The sequence below is a fragment of the Mirounga angustirostris genome, unplaced genomic scaffold, assembly GCF_029215605.1.
Source record: "Mirounga angustirostris isolate CCGP_5_RB_7025 unplaced genomic scaffold, mMirAng1.0.hap1 SCAF_6, whole genome shotgun sequence".
NCBI classification, from domain to species: domain Eukaryota; kingdom Metazoa; phylum Chordata; class Mammalia; order Carnivora; family Phocidae; genus Mirounga; species Mirounga angustirostris.
Genome location: NW_026991714.1, coordinates 48,697,492 through 48,721,848, shown reverse-complemented (window position 1 = coordinate 48,721,848; position 24,357 = coordinate 48,697,492). Strand labels below are relative to the sequence as shown.

The following is a 24,357-nucleotide window of genomic DNA, read 5'->3' as shown; positions in this document are numbered from 1 at the left end:
TAAAGAAATAAATGTGTATAATAAGTATATATATTTTATATATACATAACAATATATGTAAAAATTGAGTTAGAAGGAAATCTTGCCACTTGCAACATGGATGAACATGGAGGAAATTATATTAAGTGAAATAAGCCAGACAGAGAATGCTACATAATATCACTTATATGTGGAATCTAATTATTAAAAAAAAAAAAGTCGAACTCAGAAACACAGAGTAGAATTATGGTTGCTAAGGGCAGAGGTTGAGGGAAATAAGGGAAGATTGGTAAAAGTGTATAAACTTTCAGTTATTTATATATATATATTTATTTATTTGGGGGTGGGCAGCAAAGCAACTTTATTGAGTGATAGCAAAGTGATAGTACAAAGCTCCCGAGGAGGGAGGGTACCTGAGAAGGTTGGCCCTAAACTTTCAGTTATTATATGAATAAGGTCTGAGGATCTAATATATATAATGTGGTAACTATGGTTGATAATACTATAATCAAATTTTGTATAATCAAATTTTTCTAAGAGAATAGAATTCAAGCATTCTCATAAAAACGGGATAAAAATGTGAGGTGTTAGATATGTTGATTAACTTGGTGGGATCCTCTCACCATGACGCATGTATCAAATCATGGTGAACACTTTAAATACCTTACAATTTTATTTGTCAATTACAATTCATCAAAGTGGAAAAAATTCCACAATGAGATACCACTTCATACATATTAGAATGGCCAGATTAGGGGCATCTGGGTGGCTCAGTTGGTTAAGCCGCTACCTTCGGCTCAGGTCATGATCCCAGGGTCCTGGGATCGAGCCCCGCATTGGGCTCCCTGCTCGGCGGGAAGCCTGCTTCTCCCTCTCCCACTCCCCCTGCTTGTGTTCCTGCTCTCGCTATCTCTCTCTCTGTCAAATAAATTAAAAAAAAAAAAAAGAATGGCCAGATTAAAAAAAGAAATCAGATAATAATAAATATTGATGAAGATCTAGAGAACCTTCATACATTGCCAGTAGAAATGTAAAATGGTACAGATGTTTTGCAGAATGTTAGCAGTTTGAGTTACTAAAGAAAAAGATCTCCTAGTTTAGACTTAGCGATCTTACAAATTGCCTCAACTGTGAGGTTTGTTTGGCCATCATAAAATATATCAATTTTATTATTTTAAAAATAAATTTGATAATAGTTGTTTTAACACACTCAGAGATCCAAGAACATTTGGTGTCTTTTGTCTTGTCTGTACATGTTTCCAGTTTTATCTTCCCCTACAATCTTCTGTTACATTTTTAGAGTTCTCATTAAGACTTCAGTACAAATCAAGTTGTTAAATAGTGACATGAAAAACATCATTTGTCAGGTAGAAATTTAAACCTGAATATGAAAGATGATGTGATAGTAAACCAAAGAAAGATACATAAAAGACAAGTGTTCTTTAGAAAATGGGTATAATAAAAAAGTTTGCTTTTTTTTTCCACCGCAGTTTTAGGGAAAGGAGAAATGTAATGGATCTTATGATTTTAGAATCCTTTTTCTTCATCTTATTTTTTATTAAGGTGATTGAATCACAATATATTCATTTAAAGTTTTCATTGTGTTTTACATTATGACTTTTGCTTTCGGCTTTTAAAATCAATTATATGAATGATTCACACAGTGCCTTTTTATAATCTTCAAAAGGAGAAAAAATAAATTCACTTACAAGTAAAATTATTTTACATTATTGTATTTCAGTAACTCAAGAGTGTATATCCTAAGTGAGCAACTTCACTGAACTATCTAAAGTATTTTGTGAGACTTGCTGTATTAACTGCTACGATTAGTTCCCCATTTCTTCTGTGACACCTTCTGACTGTTAGAGTGCCCTCACGGTTGGGGCTGGCATGCTACTCTCCAACAAGCCCACTCACTTCTGTACCCTTCACTGAAGTTGGAAACTTAGAGAGAATCAGTGATGTTTGCTTCCAGACCTGCCAGTTTCTTCTTGTTGTTGTAACTACATTATTTTTAATTCTTTATGAATTGATGAAATGTGGGTACAGAAAGTCGATTCCATTAAGTTAAATTTTAAAATTTGGGAGGGCTCAATTAAGGGAGTTGCTTATGAATAATTGCTCTTAATCTGGTGAATGAACTCTAAAAAATGGGAAAAAATCTAGGAGGACTCTGTGCCACAATTATTTCAGCAGTGTCTTTAAGTTTTCAAAAAATAAAACAATAATTAGAAGTAATAGTTGGATTGTAATGGGTGTGGTTTATGCAAAAATACCATGCAGAGCTATGAATCAGCATATTGACAGCACAAGGAAATGCTTGGCTCTACACCAAAAGATTGGCCAATGGGTTTACTTTTATATGCATGATTTTAAAATATACTTTTTAAGGTATGCAAGTACAGACATATCTGTATCTCAGTGATTTTGTGGGATCACCAGAATAAAGCAAGTCAAATAATTTTTTGGTTTCCTAGTGCATATAAAAGTTGTGTTTACATTATACTGTAGTCTGTTACATGTGCAATAACATTGTCTAAAAAAACAATGTACATACCTCAATTTTTAAAAACCTCATTACCAAATAATGCTAGCCATCCTCTGAGCTTTCAGGGAGTCATAATCTTTTTGCTGGTGGAGGGTCTTGCCTCGATGTTGATGGCTGCTGACTGATCAGGGTGGGGGTTGCTGAAGGATGGGGTGGCTGTGGCAATTTCTTAAAGTAAGACAACAATGAAGTTTGCCACATCAACGGACTCTTCCTTTCTCAAACAGTTTCTCTGTCGCATTCAATGCTGTTTGATAGCATTTTACCCACAGTAGAACTTTTTTTTTTTTAAGATTTTATTTATTTATTTGAGAGAGAGAGAATGAGAGAAAGAGAGAGAGAGAGAGAGAGAGAGCACATGAGGGGGGGGATCAGAGGGAGAAGCAGACTCCCCGCCAAGCAGGAAGCCTGATGTGGGACTCGATCCTGGGACTCCATCCCGGGACTCCAGGATCATGACCTGAGCCGAAGGCAGACGCTTATCTGACTGAGCCACCCAGGTGCCCCACAGTAGAACTTTTTAAACTTGGGGTCAGTCCCTTCAAACCCTGCTGTTGCTTTATCAACTACGTTTATATAATATTCTAAATCCTATGTAGTCATTTCAACAGTCTTCACAGCATCTTCATCAGGAGTAGATCCCATCTCAAGAAACCACTTTCTTTGCTTATCCCCAAGAAGGACTCCTCATCCATTCAAGTTTTACCATGGGATTGCAGCACTTCAGTCCCATCTTCAGGCTCCGCTTCCGAGTCTAGTTCTCTTGTTATTTCGATGACATCCACAGTTGCTTTCTCCTCTGAAGCCTTGAATCCCTGAGTCATCCATGAGAGTTCGAATCAGCTTTGTCCCCCAACTCCTGTTAATGTGGATATTTTGACCTGTTCCCATCCATGAATCACAGGCATTCTTAAAGGCATCTAGAACGGTGAATCCTTTCCAGAAGGTTTTCAATTTACTTTGCACAGATCCATCAGAGGAATGACTATCTGTGGCAGCTATGGCCTTATGAAATGTATTTCTTAAAGAATAAGACTTGAAGGTCAGAATTACTCTGTGATCCATGAGCTGCAGAATGGACGTTGTGTTAGCAGGCATGACAACAACATGAATCTTGTTATACATCCCCATCAGGGCTATTGGGGGACCAGGTGCATTGTCAGTGAGCAGTCATACTTTGAAAGGAATCTTCTTTCCTGAGCAGGACATCTCAACAGTGGGATTAAAATATTCAGGAAACCATGTAGTAAACAGATGTGCTGTCATCTGGGCTTTGTTGTTTCATTTCTAGAGCACAGGCAGAGTAGAATTAGCATGATTCTTATGGGCCCTAGGGTTTTCATAATGGGAAATGAGCACTGGCTACAACTTCAAGTCACCAGCTGCATGAGCCCCTGACAAGAGAGTCAGCCTGTCCTTGGAAACTTTGAAGCCAGGACTGACTTGTCCTCTCTAGCTCTGAAAGTGCTAGGTGGCATCTTTGTCCAATAGGGAAGGAGTCAACGTGTCTAACCTCTAGAAGTAATATCCCACATTTCTTTGTGCCCTGTGCTTCAGGGGACATGGTTTCTTCCATTTGTCCTGTTACATCAGGCTGCAGGCCATTTTTTCCACTCTCCCTTCTCTCCCCTTGGGTATAATGGAAAGTATGGACTTGTAATAGTGATTGAATAGCTTCTTAGCTGCTCCAGACTTAATTTTTTTCCCATTTGCTCTTGCTCTATTTCCCTTTGCCCAAATTTCACAGTGTGAAAGCACTGTCATTTACAGTGAAACTGGTTAATTGATGAAATTTTGAAATTTTACAAAAAGATGATTTTTTCTTGGTGTTTTTTATTTTTAATTTATTTTATTTTTTAAAAGATTTTATTTATATTGAGAGAGAGAGAGAGAGAGAGCGAGCGCGCACGAGCGCACGTGTGAGCACAAGTAGGGGAAGCAGCAGCCAGAGTGTTGATGCGGGGACTCGATCCCAGGACCCTGGGATCATGACCTGAGCTGAAGGCAGACGCTTAACTGACCTAGCCACCCAGGCGCCCCTGTTGTTGTTTTTTAAAGTGTTCCATGACAATGAGGAAGGGTAGAGAAAAGTATATATTAAATTTAGTGAAGCACTAGTACAATTTTGAAGCAAAAGAAAATTTAAAATATAATTCTCAGTGGCAGTAATTAGAACACTGAAGCAGATCATGGCTGCTGTGCCTTCTAATTCACTAAGTTGAATTTTGCCAGGGCACTTGTCTTTACCAAGCTAACATTTATATGTGGGTATGTTTCTTTATCTAGCAGACCATGATCATAAGATATGATTGAACATACTTTGCTTATAAAAAAGTACACTTAATTTTGTTTCATATGGACACTCATGACAAGGTAATATTTGTTACTTTTGGAATCTCTTAGGAACTTATATAAAGCCCCCACACTGGCTTCTAAAGTAAACAAAAACAAAACAAAACAAAACAAAAAACCCTAACATTTATATCTCTCTCTATATTTGTAGTTGGCTCTTTACACACACTGTTTAATTCTTCCCATTACTGTTTATTTAAAAAAATTTTGTACAACATTGTAAATCATTTTTATCTTCACTGAGATTCTGACTTTTGTAAGGGTTAGAACAATGAAATATGTATTTTTCAAAAGTTTCAAGCAATTATAAGCTCCTTAAAATATAGTCACTACTTAGTAACTTGAAATAAAATAAGTAAGCATCTAATACAGCCTTCACTCAAAAGAGTTTGTAATAAAAGATGGTATTTTAAAAAAATATACAAAAATCTCTAAATAGAGATACTTTTTCTCTGCCCTGTAATCCTGGCATTGTAACAATCTGCATGTGAGGTAATACAAAGAGAGAAGCCACAAGGTGTGTCTTTCCATTCATTTAGCTCTTTGCTCCCTGCTGCCACCAGCATAATCAGACAGCTCTTGGGACTCTCTAATTGCAGTCTCTGTGAGTTCTTTCTGTTTTCCTTGTAAGTTTGCAGCTTGCATTTTGAGAAATAATAGCATAAAATATTTATCTCCTTAATAGAAAAATAGGAACTCTGGAACTAAAATCTCAATGGCACGTGTAATTAATCCAAAACATTCCGCAAGTAAAGTTGATGTAAATATACAGATAGTTCTAACTCTGGATAGATAGATATTAGAGAAGAGCTTAGCCATAGGCCTTTTGTAACAACTTGGCCCTAAGTACCACCTTACTTTTATAAAGGATTATAAACTTGTTCATCTCTTAACAGTAATATAGTTAATCATAATACCTCACGCTTCACCTATGTTTCTGTGTTGTAGTAGTTACTCTAGCTAGAATAAGCAATTTTACATACTAAATTCATATGTTAGTTCAAAGTTAATAGGAAGTAAGGGAAACTAACTTTTCCAGGAAAGGCACACAAGGAAAAAATTATTTTCTGTGTTACTGAAAGGGTACTCCATAACATAGAGGAACGTTACTGTAGGGCTTAATCAGAAGTGTTTATGTGCATTGCATTTTAAAAATCTCTAATACGAAGTTTCACTAAAGGACTCCAGCCTGGCCTTTTGAGAGTCTCGCCGTTAATAGGCCTATGTAAATTCTTAATCCTCTTTTTTGCTGTCATTATGTTGAGAATATAAAAATGAATAATTGAATGATTGAGGAACATTCCTGAGTATATTATTTGGAGGAATTATTGGGGCAAAATCAGTGTCCTTTCTCTGTTGGAAACAGTGACTAAAAAGAGAGAAAGTGGGCAGGCTCCTGGTATTGTTCGGAAGGTCGTGCTCCTGGGCTTTGTACAACTGCAGGGTATTTAAAGTTCCTGGTATCCTTGGCAACACAAACTGTTTGTGATACCAATTGGTGCTTGTGTTTCAATGATGTCATACAATTTACAGATCCACACAATGGAGCTCTTGTTTGTGGACCTACAGAGGAGTTCTGACAATTTTGGGAAAGCACCTGAATACCCATAGGAATCGAGGCTTAATTGTATGTGTGTGTGTGTGTGTGTGTGTGTGTGTGTGTGAGAGAGAGAGAGAGAGAGAGAGAGAGAGAGAGAGATTTCTCTCAGGTTTTAGTTTTAAGAAGCAGTGACAGCCTTTCTCTATTGCTTAATCTTTTGAATTTGGATTCAACTTTCTTTAAAAAAAAAAAAAAGGCAAAATATATCACCCACCAAATTTCTCATTGTTTTGCATTCTTGTAATTGCATTTGAGAAGTACATACACCTTTTTGTAGAAAACAGATGAGGATTAATTGCTCTTCTCAAGTTTAGCCATCAACTGTGCGGTTTAAGAGGCTTATAGAGCTGGGAATATTTGAACTAATTGGTTAGATTAAAACAATGCCATTAAAAAGATTATTTTCTTATTTCTTCCTCTTCTCTTTCTCCCTCTCTCTCTCTTTTTTTTTTAAATATGCAAAGTACATCAGTAGACTGACCTAACTGATGTACATTAAGTGGCCAAACCAGTTTAAATAAAAGAATGTGTTTCTGCCCTTATATTCACTTCTTCTTATCTTGTTTCTGTGGTCAAAAGCCCATAAGTTTATTGACTCTTCCCTTGTTTATGTCAAGAATGATGTGTGGATTCATGGCACAGAGGTGTACCAGACTCTTTCCAATGGAAGTTTCCTTTTATTAGAGCAAACCTGTGTAGTTGTTTTTTTTCCTCAGAGTATTTCCAAGGAAGATTTATTTACATACATCATACAATCCTGAAGATCATTCATAGTTTAAATTGGGATTTTTTCCCTCTGACATTTCATAACAATATTTTTAGCATCAGTAGTTTTGAATTGGAATAAGAAACTAACTCATTATTTCAGATGTGGCAGGTATAAAGAATAATAAGAGCTAACATTTATTGAAGGCTTAATATATGCCAGGCCCTGTTCTAAATGCTGGACATTTCTCATGTAATCCTTACACATCGCTGTGAGGTAGAGACCATAATGTTCCCATTTTAAAGATGAGGAAGCTGGGGCCCCAAGAGGTTAAGTATCTTGACTACAGGCTCATAGCTGGTAAGCAATAGAGCAGCCATTCCTTTTCAGGCAGTCTGACTCCAGATTTTGTGTTCTTAACATGATGCTTCTCAGTAGCAGGGATAATAATGAGAGCTGACATTTACTGAGCACTTCCCTGTGTGCCAGAAATCTAGAAACTGTTCGTATCTTTTTCTAGTGTGTTAACTCACTTAATCAAATAACCCAAGTTGGGACGTGGTCCTGCCGTGACTCTGAATCTTACTCTGCCAAATTCCTGTGCTTGGGTAGCCTCTAAGAGATCTTTGTAAACAGTTTGTACGTGCTTAAATCAGGATGGAGTTATGTTAAGCAGCTCTATATAAGAATCCTAGCAGAGGTCAGTATGTACCAGGGCCCTAAGTTAGTATCACCTTCCTGCATATTCAAGTACAGTATTACTTATCTTATGGGGGAAATTAAAACCTTAGAGAGTCATATGAGAAGTGTAAGTTTCAACCTGATGTTCCAAATGCTGCTTAGATATTAATAAAACAAACAAAAAGCCTTATAGCCCGCATTTCTTTTCTTATTCCTAGGATTTTTAAGTAGACTTGAACTAGTTAAAAATAGGTGGTTCCCTAGTAACAGGTGATTCTCTAATAATAGAGGAAGTTAAGCATCTGTGGACTCAAAGTTAGCATTTCTATGCTACCCACGCTATGTATCATGATAGAGAAGTTGAATTATGAATGTGTTGAAGTGCTTTAAACTTTGTTTTCTTCTTTGTCCATGAATTTGATATTGATCAACTTAGTTTGGAGCCTCCCTTTAACCATTTTCTCATTTGGTAGGACTTAGCTGTATATTTTTAAAATGAATAATGTCACTTTAAAATGTAATCTTAAGGGGCGCCTGGGTGGCTCAGATGGTTAAGTGTCTGCCTTCGGCTCAGGTCATGATCCCAGGGTCCTAGGATTGAGCCCCACATCGGGCTCCTCACTCAGCGGGGAGCCTGCTTCTCCCTCTCCCTCTGCCTCTCCCCCTGCTCATGCTCTCTCTCTCTCTCTCTGTCTCAAATGAATAAATAAAATCTTTAAAAAAATGTAATCTTTTTTTTTTTTTTTAAGATTTTATTTATTCATTTGAGACAGAGAATGAGAGACAGAGAGCATGAGAGGGCGGAGGGTCAGAGGGAGCAGACTCCCTGCTGAGCAGGGAGCCCGATGCGGGACTCGATCCCGGGACTCCAGGATCATGACCTGAGCCGAAGGCAGTCGCTTAACCAACTGAGCCACCCAGGCGCCCAAAAAAAATGTAATCTTAAGTCATAGTAATAGATGCACATAATTACAAGTGTGTACTACAAGAATTGAAATGAAAAAGAACAGTTATATTCTCTACCCAGTGCCTGAGCTGGTTTCTGTTCCATAGAGGCAAACACTTGTAACTCCTTTAGAGTTTTCCTCCACTACTTACCTTCATATTTTTAAATAACTAATGCATTCACACCTACACATATGCACACATGAAAATATAGATACACTTATATTTCAAACACTGTTTGTTTGGAACTTTCACTTTTAATTTAACTTTAAAATTTTTTCTACACACACACACACACACGTACACATATACACACAAGACCATGATCTTATTATTCCCTTTTATAATTGAGAAAGTGGAGTCTCAGGTTAAATCATTTGCCCCAAATCATGGAAATAGTAAGTGGCAGATTTGAATCTAGTCATCTGACTACACAGCTGAAGTTGTGTTTCATGTAAGTCAAATTCATTCAAAATGAGACTATATAATGATTTTCTCCCCCCTTTCAGTGCCCAGATGGTTAATCGTAATACCAAACTTGTGTGCTTAGTATATGTGCAGCACTTTGTTAAGTATTTGATGTGTATTATTTCATTTGACCCTCACAGAAATCCCTGAGGGGTAGGTGTTTTGTTATCCAATTTTTAAAGATGAAGAAATTGAAGTTCACTTAGGTTGAGTAATTTATCCAAGGTCACACAACTTATAAGTGGTAGAACTGGGTATAATTTTTATTGGGGCATCTGTCTGGCTCAATCATGTGACTCTTGATACTGGGGCTGTGAGGTCAAGCCCTACGTTGGGCGTAGAGCTTACTTTAAAAATAGAAAGGATGATTTTTATTGAAATATAATGTACACAGAGAAAAGTGCACAAATCCTGTAGATTCATGTACGGCTTGATGAATTTGCATAAAGGCAACATACTTGAGTAACTTGCACCCTGCTGAAGAAATGGGACATTGATAGCATCCCAGGAGTCCCTCTTACGCCCTTTCCCAGTCACTGCTCATCCAAAGAGTAACTATGTTGCTGACTTTAATATTGTAGGTGAGTTTTACCTGTTTTTGAACTTTATATAAGCAAAATCATACATCTTTTGTCTGACTTCCTTTGCTCAATATCATATTTGCGAGCTTCATACATGTTGTTCCATCTAGTTGTAGTGCTTTCACTCTCTTTGCAGTTCACTTACCCATTCTACTATTGGTGGACATTTCGGATCGTTTCTAGTTTTGGCTGTTATGAATAGTGTCACTGTGTGCAATCTTATAAATGTCCTTTGGTGGAAATGTGTCCTTATTTCTGTTGGGTATATATATCTAGGAGTAGAATTGCTGGATATTTATATGTCTGGTTTTTGTAAATATTGTCGAATAGTTTTCCAAAGTGATTGTACCAATTCACACTCCCACCTGCAGTTGTTTCACATCCTCACCAACACTTAGTATCTTTTCATTTTAGCTATTCTGGTCGGTATGTAGTAGTAATCTCTCACTGTGGTTTTAATTTGCATTTCCCTGATGATTAATGAAGTTGAGTACCATTTTACATGTTAAATGGACATTTGGATAGTCTTTTTTTTTTTTTTTAAGATTTTATTTATTTATTTATTTGAGAGAGAGAGAAAGAGAGTGCAAGAGTGAGAGAGCATGAGCAGGGGACGGGGAGATGGAGAAGCAAGCTCCCTGCTGACATCGGGCTCAATCCCAGGACCCTGAGATCATGACCTGAGCCAAAGGCAGACGCTTAACCAACTGAGCCACCCAGCCCTGGATATTCTTTTTTATGAAGTGACTGTTCAAGTCTTTTACCCATTGTTTGATTGGATTGTCTGCCTTTTTCTTAACAGAATATATTGGTTTTCCTCACCCCATCCTCCTTTTTCTGAGGCAAGAATTTTGGTTCTTCTAATTTTTCATTCTGGCATTTACATACCTCCTTAATTCTAAATAACATGAATATACTGCTGCTTATTTAATTCATCAATTCTTGAGATTTTTATTGATTTTTTTGTTATGGTGGATGGTGAGTTGGCTTTCAAATAAAATCATCCCAACTGCCTTACCATAATTTATATATATATATAAATTCAGTATTCAGTACTTTACACTATTATGCCTAAACTGGGCATGGTTGAATGTCATTCTTACATTTCCTTTCTTACCTTTTTTTTTTGCTTGCTTTTTTTCTGAGGTTAATAATTGCCTTGTTTTTTTCATTTGTGTAGGTTTCTTTGTACCTATTACTTATTCTTCCCATGCTTTCTTGTAGTTGTGCAGTACAGTCTTTACTCAAGGTCAGTAGTATCAGGTAATTCATCAGATCCAGCTTTATTCTGTTTGATTTTCTTTTTTCTTGGTGACATCCCTCTTGGAATCCCCCTAGTCTTTTTATATTTAAGACTGTTCTCTGAATAGCTATTATCCTAGGTATTTGCTTTGCTATCATCCTTAGAATTCTCTTTGCCTTTTTCTTAGGGAGGAAGCTCTATTTCCTGGATCTTAAGGCTTTCTCTCTTTTTATTTACCTCCTTTCATTCAAGCACATGCTCCAGTATTTTGAAAAATGGTAAAGTAGCAAAAAGCATGGTATGATGTCTTCAGCATGCCAGTCTCTTTATTCACACTGTTCCAGTCAGGATTGCTTATATTTGGTGCATAGTTATCAGCCTCCTATTTCTCTTCATCATCACTTTGAAATACTCTTCGATTCTCTTCCTGAGTTTAGAACACCTGTTGTAAAAATATGGTGTGTTGTTTTTTCAGTTTACTTCCTGTTATGGATTGAAAATTTGTGTCCCCTCCCCCCCAATTATTTTATGTAACTATATCTTGGAGATAGGACTGTAAGGAGGTGATAAAGGTTAGATGGGGTCATTAGGGTGGTGCCCTAATCTGATAGAACTGGTGCCTTTATACGAAGAGGAAGAGATACCTCTTTCTCTCCATCATGAGAGGACACAGCAAGAAAGCAGCCATCTGCAAGTCCAGAAGAGAGCTCTCACCAGGAACCAAATTAGCTTGCATCTTCCAGACCTATGGGAAAATAAATTTTTGTTGCTTAAGCCACCCAGTTTGTAGTATTTTGTTACGGAAGCCATGCAGACTAGGACACTCCCCAAAATTTGAGGCCTTGAATATCAAAAACATTTTTATTTTATTCACATGCTTGATTGTTCAGCTAAGTGAATAATTTAGGTTGGAAATAATTTTCTTTCAGACGTTTAAAGACATTACTCCATTGTCTTCCAAATTCCTGGGTTGCATTTGAGAAGTCTGGATCCATTCTTGTTCCTGAGCTTTTTCATGTGAACTGTTTTTTATTAGCGATGTATTTTTTTTTTAAGATTTTTATTTAGTTATTGAGAGAGATAGTGATAGAGCATGAGAAGGGGGGAGAGTCAGAGGGAGAAGCAGACTCCCTGCTGAGCAGGGAGCCCGATGCAGGACTCAATCCCGGGACTCCAGGATCATGACCTGAGCCAAAGGCAGGCGCTTAAACAACTGAGCCACCCAGGCGCCCTATTAGCGATGTATTTTGGTGGATATCTTTTTTTCCTAATATTTTTATGTTGAATCTCCTGGATTAATTTCTCGAATTTCTTTTCCTTTTTCTTTTCCATCTCTGTCTTTTTTTTTTTTTTTTCTGGGATATTTTCTGAACTTTATCTTCTAACTGTACTATTGAATTTTGTTTTCATTTCTGCTATCATGTTTTTAATATACAAAAAGCTCTTTTTAGTTCTATAATTGTTGCTTTTTATAAAAAGCATCCTGTTTTTATTTAATGGACATTATTTCTTCTCATACCTCTGAGGATAATGATGGTTGGTTGTATTTTTTCTTCTGGTATCATTTGTGTCTCCTTCAGATTGCCTTTTCCTGTTTGTTTTGATCTCTGTTTTCTCATGGTAGGGACTTTTCTTTGATCTCTGGTATCTTTACTCCAGATTAAGAATTGTAGGTGAGAAATTTGCCTAGAAGATATGAGTGTAGAGTTGGGGCTTGTCTACTGAAGGCTTTTGTGTGAGGTGATCTAGATGAGCTATTTGTTGGGAGAATTCCGTTTGGTTCTTTCCTCTTGAGCTGATGTGATACCCACAGAATGTTCTTCTGATTGCCACAGGGCAATTTGTCTATCTGCCAGTTCTGTGAATCAGTTGGGGGGCGGGGAGTGGCTTTAAGAGAATTTTGTGGAAAGCACTTCTTAGCATTTTATGCTCTTCTCAACTGTGACAGTCATCCTTTAGTTCACCCTTGATTTTACCCTTCCAAGAAAGCAAACCTTCATTCTTTCACCTGGGTAGTTGGGGAGTGACAGTTGCCTATAGAATTAATTGGAAAGAAGATCTTGGGACACTGATTCTTAAATTAACTTACCCAGGTCTCATTTTAGACCATCCCTCCTCCCCACTGAGAGATACCTAGTACTAGCCTATCCATAAACTTTTTGAAGATTCTCTGATGTAAATTGGGTTGGTTCTTAGCTTTCCTCACTCTTCGACTAGGATTCAGTTTTCTCAGGCCTGCTAAGTCAGTTAACACTTGAACATATTCTTCATAGCTTCTAAAATTTTATTTAATTTTTCCCCTATTTCTGTTTCTTTCCATCTATGTGGAGTTTTAGCTCTGTCTCTATCTATAAATATAAACTTATCTTTAGTTTTAGTGGTTTTGAGAAGAAATGAAATTATATATGTCCAGTCTTCCATTTTAACCTTAGTAGCTGCCATGTATTTCTTGAAATGAAATTTGAATAAGGCATTTGTGGACTCCCTGAAGCAATTCCAGGTTCGTTTGTAGGCCAGGATTAAAGGTCTTGGACCTGGATAGCAGATCTAGCTTTGACTTGATCTTTTTTTTTTTTTTTTGCCCTAATTGGACCCAAACTAAATTCATCAGCTTACTCTTCAAACTTGGTTTTCTTCCAGAATTCCAAATCTCAGTAAATGGAAACCCCATTCACCTCTTGACAAAAATGTGCATCTGTAGTGTCACTCTTCTGTTTAAAATTCTTCAGGGGCTTCCTTTCCTTCCTAAGATCCAGACCAACAAACATCCTTAGTCTGGTTCCAAGATCTCTCTGCATGACCTTGGCCCAGACTATCTCACCAGCCTCCTAGCTCCTGCCCTTACTCTGTTGTTCCCTGTGCAGTAGCCAGAGAGGCCTCCTTTTTAGGTGTCTATGGAGCAGAACCACTTTCTTCCTCAAAGGCTTTTGGGCCTGTGATTTCATTCCCCTGAAATGCTAGTACTTACATTCCCCTCTCCCACTGACCATCTTCCCAGCTGCTACAATGCCACAGACTTAAGTCCATTGCTCTTATTATATGCTCTCACAACACCCTCTATTGCTTCTTACAGTGTTTATCATAATTGTTTAAATTAACTGTACTCTAATTGTACAGTATTTTACCCCTCTACTAAATTAAAGCTCTATGAGTTCATTGAGTAGGTCTGTCCTGCTCACTCTTATTTTCCCAGGCTCAAGTACAGTACTGTATGCACAATAAATAAATACTCACTGAATTAAAAACAAAACAAAAAGCAAGAAGAAGCTTTATTGATATGCTAGAAAAAATTCTAGATTACATATCAAAGAACTAAATTACAAGATAACTTTGCTAAGTGCATCACTTTGAGCAAGTAATTTTCTCTCTCTGAGCCTCATTTTAATGATCTATGAACTGAAGGAGTGTGATTTACTAGCCTTTAACATCTCTTTCAACTCTAATTTGTTTCCCAAAGGACCTCCCTCTACCTGCATTTCTTTTTGTGTTGACCTTTGTTTTTATTTCTTCTACTTTACACTTATCATCAATTGCTTCCCTCTATCCATTCTTTTCTCTTTACTGTCTGTAATGTGAAAGTGTCTTTTTTTTTTAAAGATTTTATTTATTTATTTGAGAGAGAGAATGAAAGAGAGAGAGCATGAGAGGGGGGAGGGTCAGAGGGAGAAGCAGACTCCCTGCTAAGCAGGGAGCCGGATGTGGGACTCGATCCCGGTATTCCAGGATCATGAGCTGAGCCGAAGGCAGTCACTTAACCAACTGAGCCACCCAGGCGCCCCGAAAGTATCTCTTGATATGTGAACTCTCATCATCCAAATATTTGCTACAATGACTTGGAAATTTTTAACCTAAAATTGACCATCCAAATTGAAGTACCATTAAAAGAAATTTGCACGTGTATTCTGGCCAAAAACATTAAGTTGCACGTGAATCTGGGTAAGAGAAAGTGGAGTAGACTGCCATCCCCTATATCAGTTGTTTTCCCAACAGGATAGTATTTCGTGATCGTGTTGTTTAAAGGTTTCATGCAGTCGAAATATCTTTTAAGATAATGGAAAAGCCTGTGAAAAGTAGGTGAGCCAAGGAGGATTAGTAAACCTCTTACAGTAGGAGAAATGATGGAGATGATAAAGGCTAATGAGAGGCAAAAGACGAAAGACATAAGCTTTGCTGTGCATATGTCCCCATGTACTGTGCACGTATGCATGTGGTTCTTACCTATTTGTGAGAAACAATAAAATTATGGAAGTGGTGTTAGTTTTAGAAAGCCTTGTTAATTTTATTTTGTAGTGCTATTTGCATTCACTATGCATCTTAACAGGTTATTGTTTACCTTACAGTATATGTCTGCAGTCTAAGAGGAAAATGTAATTTGTATCTGATACTGTATATTGTGCATAAACATACCCACTAACAAGTTCATTAAATATTAATGATTTTGCTTGTTTATTTTTAATTTAGAAGTTTTTGGTGGATTGCATATAGGTATGTACAATTGTAATATTGTATATATGAAGTATTAAGAATACTTAATATTTGGGGAAATGAATACTTAATATTTGGGGAAATTAATTGGGAGTTTTAGATGAGCTTGAACTAAATTTCTTTTTTCACTTAAAATCAGAATATAGTCTCCTGTTACATGAAAATTTGCCATCCAACACATTTGCAGGCATGGATTAGATTTGGATAAGAGGGGTGTCAGTTCTATTTGTATTGGATGTATTGAAGAGAATATGCTAAATGCTTCCTTTTACTGCTTTATAGTCTCATATTTAGGTATTTGTTCCCTCCTCCTGATTTGAGGTCAGTGGTTTTTGATAAAAAGAAAGGTTTTCACTCCTTATGTAAGTCAGCTAAGTTGCGTCAGGACTGAGCTGACTCAACTGGGTTGTCGACTTAGCAGTGAGTGACTGATAGGATTCTTTAGAGAAGCCTGTATTATCTCCTTGATAGTTTTCACTGCAGGCTCAGTGATTTGTGACTCAAACAGGTCATAGTTCAGAAGAGATGCATATTTAGCTCTGTAATTCTATTTCAGTTGATTCTGTGGAGAGAGGTAGGGCTATTAAAATTTTTTAATGCTGCCAAACTCTTGATAGGTTTTATTTTTAATGTAGTCTGCCTTCTTTGCTCCTTTAGATAGAGAGATACTCTTACAGTATTGGCTGTATAACCAATTGCTAAAACCTCAAAAACCGATCTCTCAATAGTGGTAAACTACTCTGTTTTTCCTTCTCCACTAAGAATCACATTCCTTTTAAAGCTCTGATTCTTTCCCCACAGCAGCTGCCCCTAAAGGAAAGTGAAGAGATTCAATTCAAAAAGAGGCAAGCGTGGGGGGGTATATTAATATAGGAAGAGGTGCTAAATATAACAGAAGAAATGAGTATTACATGGTGTTTGAGATTGATTCTTAGTATAGTTCATTTTTCTACCAGTAGCAGCAATATGAGACATAAAAAGCATCTTGAGTTTTGATCATTTCTATAAGGCCATGGTTATGTTTTAAGGGACAGATTAGTATTTTCTTACACTTTTCTTAAATTTGCACAATACTTGGCTATTTAAGAAAAACTTGCGTATAGACCTTTTTTTCCTTCTAAGGATTAGTCTGTAAGTGAATTGTTTTGAGTATTTTATATTTTTCTGTTTAGGTGAGAGTATGAACTGTAGATGTTAAGTGGTCCTATTGGGGTTGAAGTACAGGGTGTGATTGACTGCCGTCTGTCATCCAAACGTGGCCTCATCCACTACATTCCATTCAGTTACCCAAGCCATGGAGTTGCTTAAGCAGTACTTGGCCCTGTGTGGGAATTATGAGACTTATTCCTTCTAATGCATGTCCGAAAAGCAGCAGAAAACTGTATCATCTGTTCTGCCTGCTGTTGAATGGCACACATGATCAGGTGCAGTGCAAACTGCACTAGCGACATGGAAGGAGACGCAAGGTGGAACCACCGCGGTAATCGTTTCCCACCCCGGTCATCTTCTTTAAAATAGGTAGATAATAGCATCCAATTAAAATTAGTTCTTCTAAAAAAAGAAGTATTACCTTTATCAAACATCTGATTGTCTACTATAAAGGTCAGGCCTTCAAGGAACTTACTACGTTGTTATCAGGTAACTCTGGCCTGTGATGGAGCAGAGGTAGAAGCCCCGGGCCTAGGCCCTGGTGCTGCTGAGACTGAGAGGCAGGCAGCAAAGGGAGCCTTTGCAAATCTTAGTCTAAAGGAAATCACTCACCAGAAGGAAGTGTCCCTTGATGTCTCCTAACTGCCCTCCCTTTCTCTTAAAAAGGGTAATGGGCAGCATAGGGGATTTACTGACTAGCCACCAGTGATCAAGTAGCATGGCAATTAAGCCTCCAGAGTTGAGAAGGAAACATATGGCTAGCTAAGCATAAAAGACACAATATAAATTCATTTTAACAAATAGTTACGGTCTCATAGTGAATTTATGATAGACTAAAATGTATTTCCATAAAGGCAAACATTTCTGACCTAGCAATGATTTTATATCTTAAACATACTGAATCATTTATTACTTAGTATCCTTATTACTCACCAAGGTGAGTGTGACCATATTTAAATCTACTGGGGCCATCGATTTGTATGCACTGTAATGTAATTTGCCAGCCCAAGGGTTCATTGCATGTCAGGACAAAGCAGAGTTCATAACCAATAATTTTATGTTTGGGTAGTTATTATAAGAAGATTTTTGTTTGCTTATTCTGCAAATAGGTATTTTTCTGACATTTTGACAGAATATGGAGGGTGGAAATATAAGGAGGGGAAAATAAAGAAAATTAAACTTTAATGTCCTGGTTGGTTTTGTCTTTCCTTTCAATACTATAAAAATGAAAGAGAGTGACTTAAAATATATTGATGCAGTAATTGATGGCAGCCGCATTAAGTCTTGAGCAGACAGCATTAACACATTTATAAAATTATTTGGTCATATATCTAACGTCAGGGGGCTGCTGCTGAGCAGCATGTTACAGTTATGGACATTATGATTAAAAACCGTCTTCACATGATTAAAAACCGTCTTCACGTGGCAACTCTAACATTTCTTCTGTTGCAACAGAAATTGCCTGTAGAAAATAACCAAGAATATACCACATTTTTAAAGCTGTATGGCAGGGCAAGGCTTTTATTCTTTTTAGAAAAATAAAGAACTATCTGTTGAAAATATAGCTTGTTAGTTGGCCTATGAATATAAATGATATTTAAACTTGAACTTCTGTTAAAACTGTTTTGAACATTTTGGTGAAGAGAAAAATAGCCCTTTGTGTAGTTCCGGAAATTGACACGTTCTTAGCTAGTTTGAATGGCATAGCTCTGTGGTAAAGTTATTTAGATGTATTTTTACTTCTGTAAGAAAAGTGGTCACTCCAGTTCCAAGACTTAATAAAGTAATGTTTATACTTTGACTTTGAATTCTAACCAAATTCAGAATGAAAATGAGTCTGATGATTGAATTTTGAATGTTGGGAAGAACTTGCCATTAATAAACCGGGTTGGCTCTGGCATGGAAATAAACACACACACACACACACACACACACGAAAATATAGATCTTTCTAAGTAGTTCAGACCTCTGCGGTTTATAAAAACTACATGCTAGAAATGTGTTTCTTTTTTAATACATTAAAATCTCACCTGTAGAGATAGATTTACCAAAACCGTGTTTTGTTTTTGCTTTTTCTAGGTTGGTACTAAGAATCAATGAAAGGCAATTGAGATTGAATGAAACCTTAGGGCCTGTGTTAGTTGGAAGAGTCTCTCTGTAGAATACTCTGTAAAGCTTGCTTTGGATGGCAGTAAATAGGTTTAGGATTTTACCAATTGCATTTAACTTAGAATGTTGGAATTTTAAAAGAACACATGGCTAGTAAATGATGTGATACAAAAGCAACTCAGATGAACTTCTATGGAGCTGTATGATAAAATAATAAAATTTCTCACAGCTGTTTTTTCTTTGACATTCTCCATATTTGGTCATGGACTTGTTCTTTTCCACTCTCCTTACTCCTATTTCTGCTTTCAGTCAGATCCCTTTAATACTTTCCTACTGTAAGTCTTTTGAGATGCTTTCTAAGTCTGGAAGAGACAAGAAGATGCTTACCCTCTAAGAGAAAAGTTACAGCGAGACTAGTTACAGATTATACCTACTAGAATTTCCGTTTTTATTCATCATCTTTGTCAAAGGGTGTGACAGGCCCTGATGCCGCCTTCTCTGGTTACAAGGAAGGGTTATGAGGAAGGGTTATACACAAGAAAATTGTTGTTGCTGTTGTTTCCTTACCAGGTAGTTACTAAATTTATATTAGTGCTTGAGGAGGCCCAGGGTTTGACTTTTAGATTGACAGGTAGACTAAGTAATCTGGCATTTTGAATGCTGTTTTGAAGTGATTTGGATATAATGGATTACAGTGACTCCTTCTAATTCATTTCAAATTCAAAAGCTTCCCTTTAGGTTTTCTTTATTCCTGTTTTGAAAAAATTGGTTGCGGACTTCCTTGCTAAATTCCTATTTTGAAATTAGGGTCACATGAACCCTTTCTTTTTTTTTTTTTTTTTTTTAAGATTTTATTTATTTGCAAGAGAGAGAATGAGAGACAGAGAGCATGAGAGGGAGGAGGGTCAGAGGGAGAAGCAGACTCCCTGCTGAGCAGGGAGCCTGATGTGGGACTCGATCCCGGGACTCCAGGATCATGACCTGAGCCGAAGGCAGTCGCTTAACCAACTGAGCCACCCAGGCGCCCACATGAACCCTTTCTTTCTATTTCACTGTCACCAGTCTGTGACCCTAATTATCCCATGCCAGGCCATTACATTAGTCTCTCATCCATTATATAAGACCTCTGGTTTTTTTCTGCTTACTTTATCTTAGCAAGCTGTTGCCAGATTTCCTTGGAATCCTCACTGGCTTCCTGTGTCTAAGTAGTGGTTTTTAAAGTATGGTCTGTGGAACCCTAGAACCCAAGGATCCCCCTGATCTGTTAGGTTAAAACTATTTTCACAATAAACTTGCCCTTTTTAAAAAAAAAAACTGTATGGACTTTGGCACTGGTGATGGAAAAGCAATTATGAGTAGACCCACTGAGGCAGTAGTAGTAAGATCAAGGAGGTGACTCCAAACTATCAATAGTCATTGCATTCTCCTCCGCCACACACAGGAGGGGCAAACAGATAGTTTTCAGAAAATCCTGGGGAACTCAGCGAAAGTCCTTAATTTTATTGACTCTCAACCCTAGAGTTCACATCTTTTTAACATTCTGTCTGATGACATGGAGAAGCACCCATGAGCTGCATACTGAAGTATGACAGCTATCACAACAGAAAGCATTTTGTGCAAATGGCTGAACTTGCCTCTTGTTTTCATGGAACACCGCTTTTACTTTGAAACAACAACTGAAAGACTATAGTTCTTTGGTTTTGACTATTTGGCAGACATTTTCTGGAAAAAGAAAGACATAAAGCTCTCATTTAAGGAGAAAAAGCCAACAGTATTTATTGCTAATGATAAAATTCAAGACAAAAAATGCTTGATAGCTTCCCAGTAAAGACTTCTGTGGTAAGGTCAAGACTTTTCTGAAGATTAATGAATACGATTTTTTGATACTACATAATGAAAAGTGCCATAATTTGGAAAATCTGCAAAACTAACCCAGTGTTTTGGAAATGATCAGTGTATGATGTTAAAAACTCATGCATATGGGTAAAAAAAATCCATTCAAAGATAGGGTACACCAATGATTTTTAATGTAACAGAGTATGAAAAGTTCATTGCTGTGGTGTCAGATTCCACATTTTACTCACTTTTACGAAGTATCCTCTTGTCAGGCTTTGGTATAGTATTAAAAAAGATGATCCACAGTTATCTAAAAATGCTATTAAAATACCCTTCCCTTCCAACTGCATGTCTGTGTGAGCCCAGGGTTTCTCCATATACTTCAACCAAACAACATGAAGCAATAGATGCAATGCTGAAACAAATATAAGAACCCAGTCATCTTCTATTCAGCCAGACTTCAAAAAAGAGATTTCCAAAACTTAAAACAGCATCACTCCTCTCACTTATTTTTGTTTGTTTGTTTTGGATAATAGTTACATTTCATTAAAAATATGTTATGTGTATTAATATGCAGTAGGTTTCTTACCATTAAATAACTATTTTTAAAAAATTTCTCAGTTTTAATTTCTAATATGGTAAATATTGATAAATATGGCCCATACAAATAAAAAGTCTTTGAAGTCGTCAATAATTTTAAGAGTTTAAAGGGACCCTAAGATCAAAAGAAATTTGAGAATTACTAGTCCCCACATGATAATAGCCAGTCTTAGAGAAGTGCTTTCCAAAGGGATCCAGTGAGTAACTTCTGATGCTTTTTTTTTTTTTTTTTAAGATTTTATTTATTTATTTGAGAGAGAGCAGGAGAAAAAGCATGGGCAGGGGGGTGGGGTAGAGAGAGACGGAGGAGCAGGCTCCTCACTGAGCAGGGAGCTGACGCAGGACTCAATCCCAGAACCCTGGAATCATGACCTGACCTGAAGGCAGACGCTTAACCGACTGAGCCACCCAGGCGCCCACCTCTGATGCTTTTTAGTGTTTATAAAATTATTCAATATTTGTAGTAAAGCCAGCATCCAATGCCCTTAGGAGCTTTATAGGACTGGGACAATGGAAAGCTAAATTTTTTTTTCCAGTTTTGCTATTAAGATTCTTATTTGTAATTCTGTTATCCTTTTCTTTAATAAATTTTAGACACTAAATGTAATTGGAAGTCAAAAGTTCGAAGTATGTTACTAGAGCTGAGAGGGAAAGAGAGAGAGAGATTGATATTGATTGATTGATTGATTGACTGATTGAGGGGTAGTATTGGTAAGATGAGCCTGTCCTGTGGTAATATAATATAATCTTAGTATATAGGCTTTACAAGTGTACTGTTAAATCTTGATGTAAACATGGAAACAAGGACATGATAGAATGAATGAGTTAAATCTATAGGTTATTTTAGAATCTTATTTTATCTTGTTATTTAAAATGCCTTTTAAACCTTAATCCACCAGAAGTGCTTAAAAGAACCCCCCAAAATCACTTATTCTAACTTCTCTCATGTTTTCTTCCTTGGTATACATTCATACAAAGTGATCAAAAAAGTGGGTATTAGATAATAAATGTGAAACTGTAAAATTTATAACATGGCTAACCAATCTCATCTTTTAGACAGAATATTTATTTATTTATTTTTTAAATACAGTGGTATTGCTCCCTACTTCATTCTACCTTTAGCACTGGGGAGGAATAGTTTGGGGTCCCAGAATGCTGTATGAGACACTCTCGTTTCACAATATCACAAAGAAACCAACAACAAAGCCCAGGTTGAAGGAAGGGAGAACATGAGACAGTGAGACTTTAGGAGAATTACTTAGGATGACACAGGGAAGGGAATTTAGGCTTTCTTAAATTCAGTGTTGATACAGATTTCTGTTTGGTCAGGAAACCTGAGTTATACTATAAATATAGTATCTTATGTTCTAATTTTATTGGACAGAGCCTATCAGTGTCTTCTTGCTTAGTATAGATCCTAAGATTACTGTTCAAATTAAATTACAGTGGGCAGCTTAGGTCACCCATGGCTAACTTACGTAAGCAGGTTAGTCATTTGAATGAAAACTTGTCTAGGCCACAAAACCACCACATTTCCACATAAAGTAGGTGCATCCCTCTCTGTTGAAGTGGAGTTGCTATTTGACTCTAAAAATAGGCCTGCATTGTGGTAAAAATCGAACCCATTTGTTTGTCCAAATCATGTGAAGAAAATCAGCTTTTAAGTACAGGCAAGAATCTTCTGTATGTGTCAGAAAGGATTAAGAGTCACCTCGTTTCAAGCTTTTTGTGATAATTTCAGGACATTTTGAAGTCTAAAGAAAACTTTAATTTTAGGTGCTTTTTTTTTTTTAAGATTTTTTTTTTATTTATTTGACAGAGAGAGACACAGCGAGAGAAGGAACACAAGCAGCGGGAGGGGGAGAGGGAGAAGCAGGCTTCCCGCCGAGCAGGGAGCCCGATGCGGGACTCGATACCAGGCCCCTGGGACCATGACCTGAGCTGAAGGCAGACACTTAACGACTGAGCCACCCAGGTGCCCCTTTAGGTACTCTTTTAGAATACAAGGGGAGACTTGAGGGTAGGGAAGAGAGTTTGTGGACTGGAGAAGCTATAGATGTACTTCTGTGCACAGTGCAGAGGAGACAGACCCAGAACAATGAGGGAGGATAAAGGAAAGCAGTGAACTAAGAATTAGTAGCATGTCCAGCCAAGCCCCAGTAACATGGGTTCTGTGACTGAGTTATTTGTAGGGTAGTTGATAAGCTCCCCTAAATATGCAGAGCAACAAGTTCAGATTTTTAGAGAGCAAAGGAAGTTAAGCCAGGAGGAGCAATGAAAATAACAAGGCGATGCAAAAGGAGAGACCTACACCTAAGTGCCCTAGTTACGGACTTGTTTGTTTCTGACAGAATTCCAGCTATCCCTTTGCTTGTTTGGGTGATTATCATATAAAATATCTAGGACATTATTTGTATTTCCTCAAAGCCAGTAGCAGCAATGCCTATCGTCCTGTGATAAAGAGTCTTGTAGAAAGTAATAGTAACGAAAACACTCATGTAATAGGTCAAATGTGCTTATTTATGATTTACAACTCTCCTGCCCTCATCATAGGTGTTTGTTTTCTAATTTCTCTGGTTTGAGATGCTCCTCTAGCATAATAACTACATTGTAATAAATAATGTCTTTAAAATCATCCCTTCAGTATATTCCTGACAGGAATGAGTCCTTCGTGGCTAAAGAACTTTTAATATTCAACTGTCATAAAAGCCTTCTTTAGCGGATCTAATGTGTAGTTTTGATTAAGATGTGTTGCAAGTTTTATAGCAGCCTAAATGAGTAAACAGTTCATATCAATAAAATTTAAAGTAACAAAGTAAGAGTAACCACTTGGTATTTAATAGGGAAATGAGACATTTGAGAAGAGTCAGACATTTAGCTCTGATGTGTACCTCCACCTCTAAGAGACCTGATGGTAATATATTTAGATCTTGCCTTGAGGAAGTTGCTTTCTGTGTTTTTAAGATCTTACTGGCCTCTAGTGGTAATATGATGCTATAGTTTAAATATTTTTAATTTTTGCGCGTGACTAGAAATAAAGCCATTTTGAAGACACTGGCTGATAATAGCTTCATT

The 24,357-nt window shown here is 37.1% G+C and overlaps 1 protein-coding gene across 5 annotated transcripts in view; it reads left to right on the top strand.

The window, feature by feature from the left end:
* The window catches only part of RASAL2 (RAS protein activator like 2), a 359,788-nt gene that overhangs the window by 148,586 nt on the left and 186,845 nt on the right, over nucleotides 1–24,357 (top strand). The window lies entirely within an intron of this gene.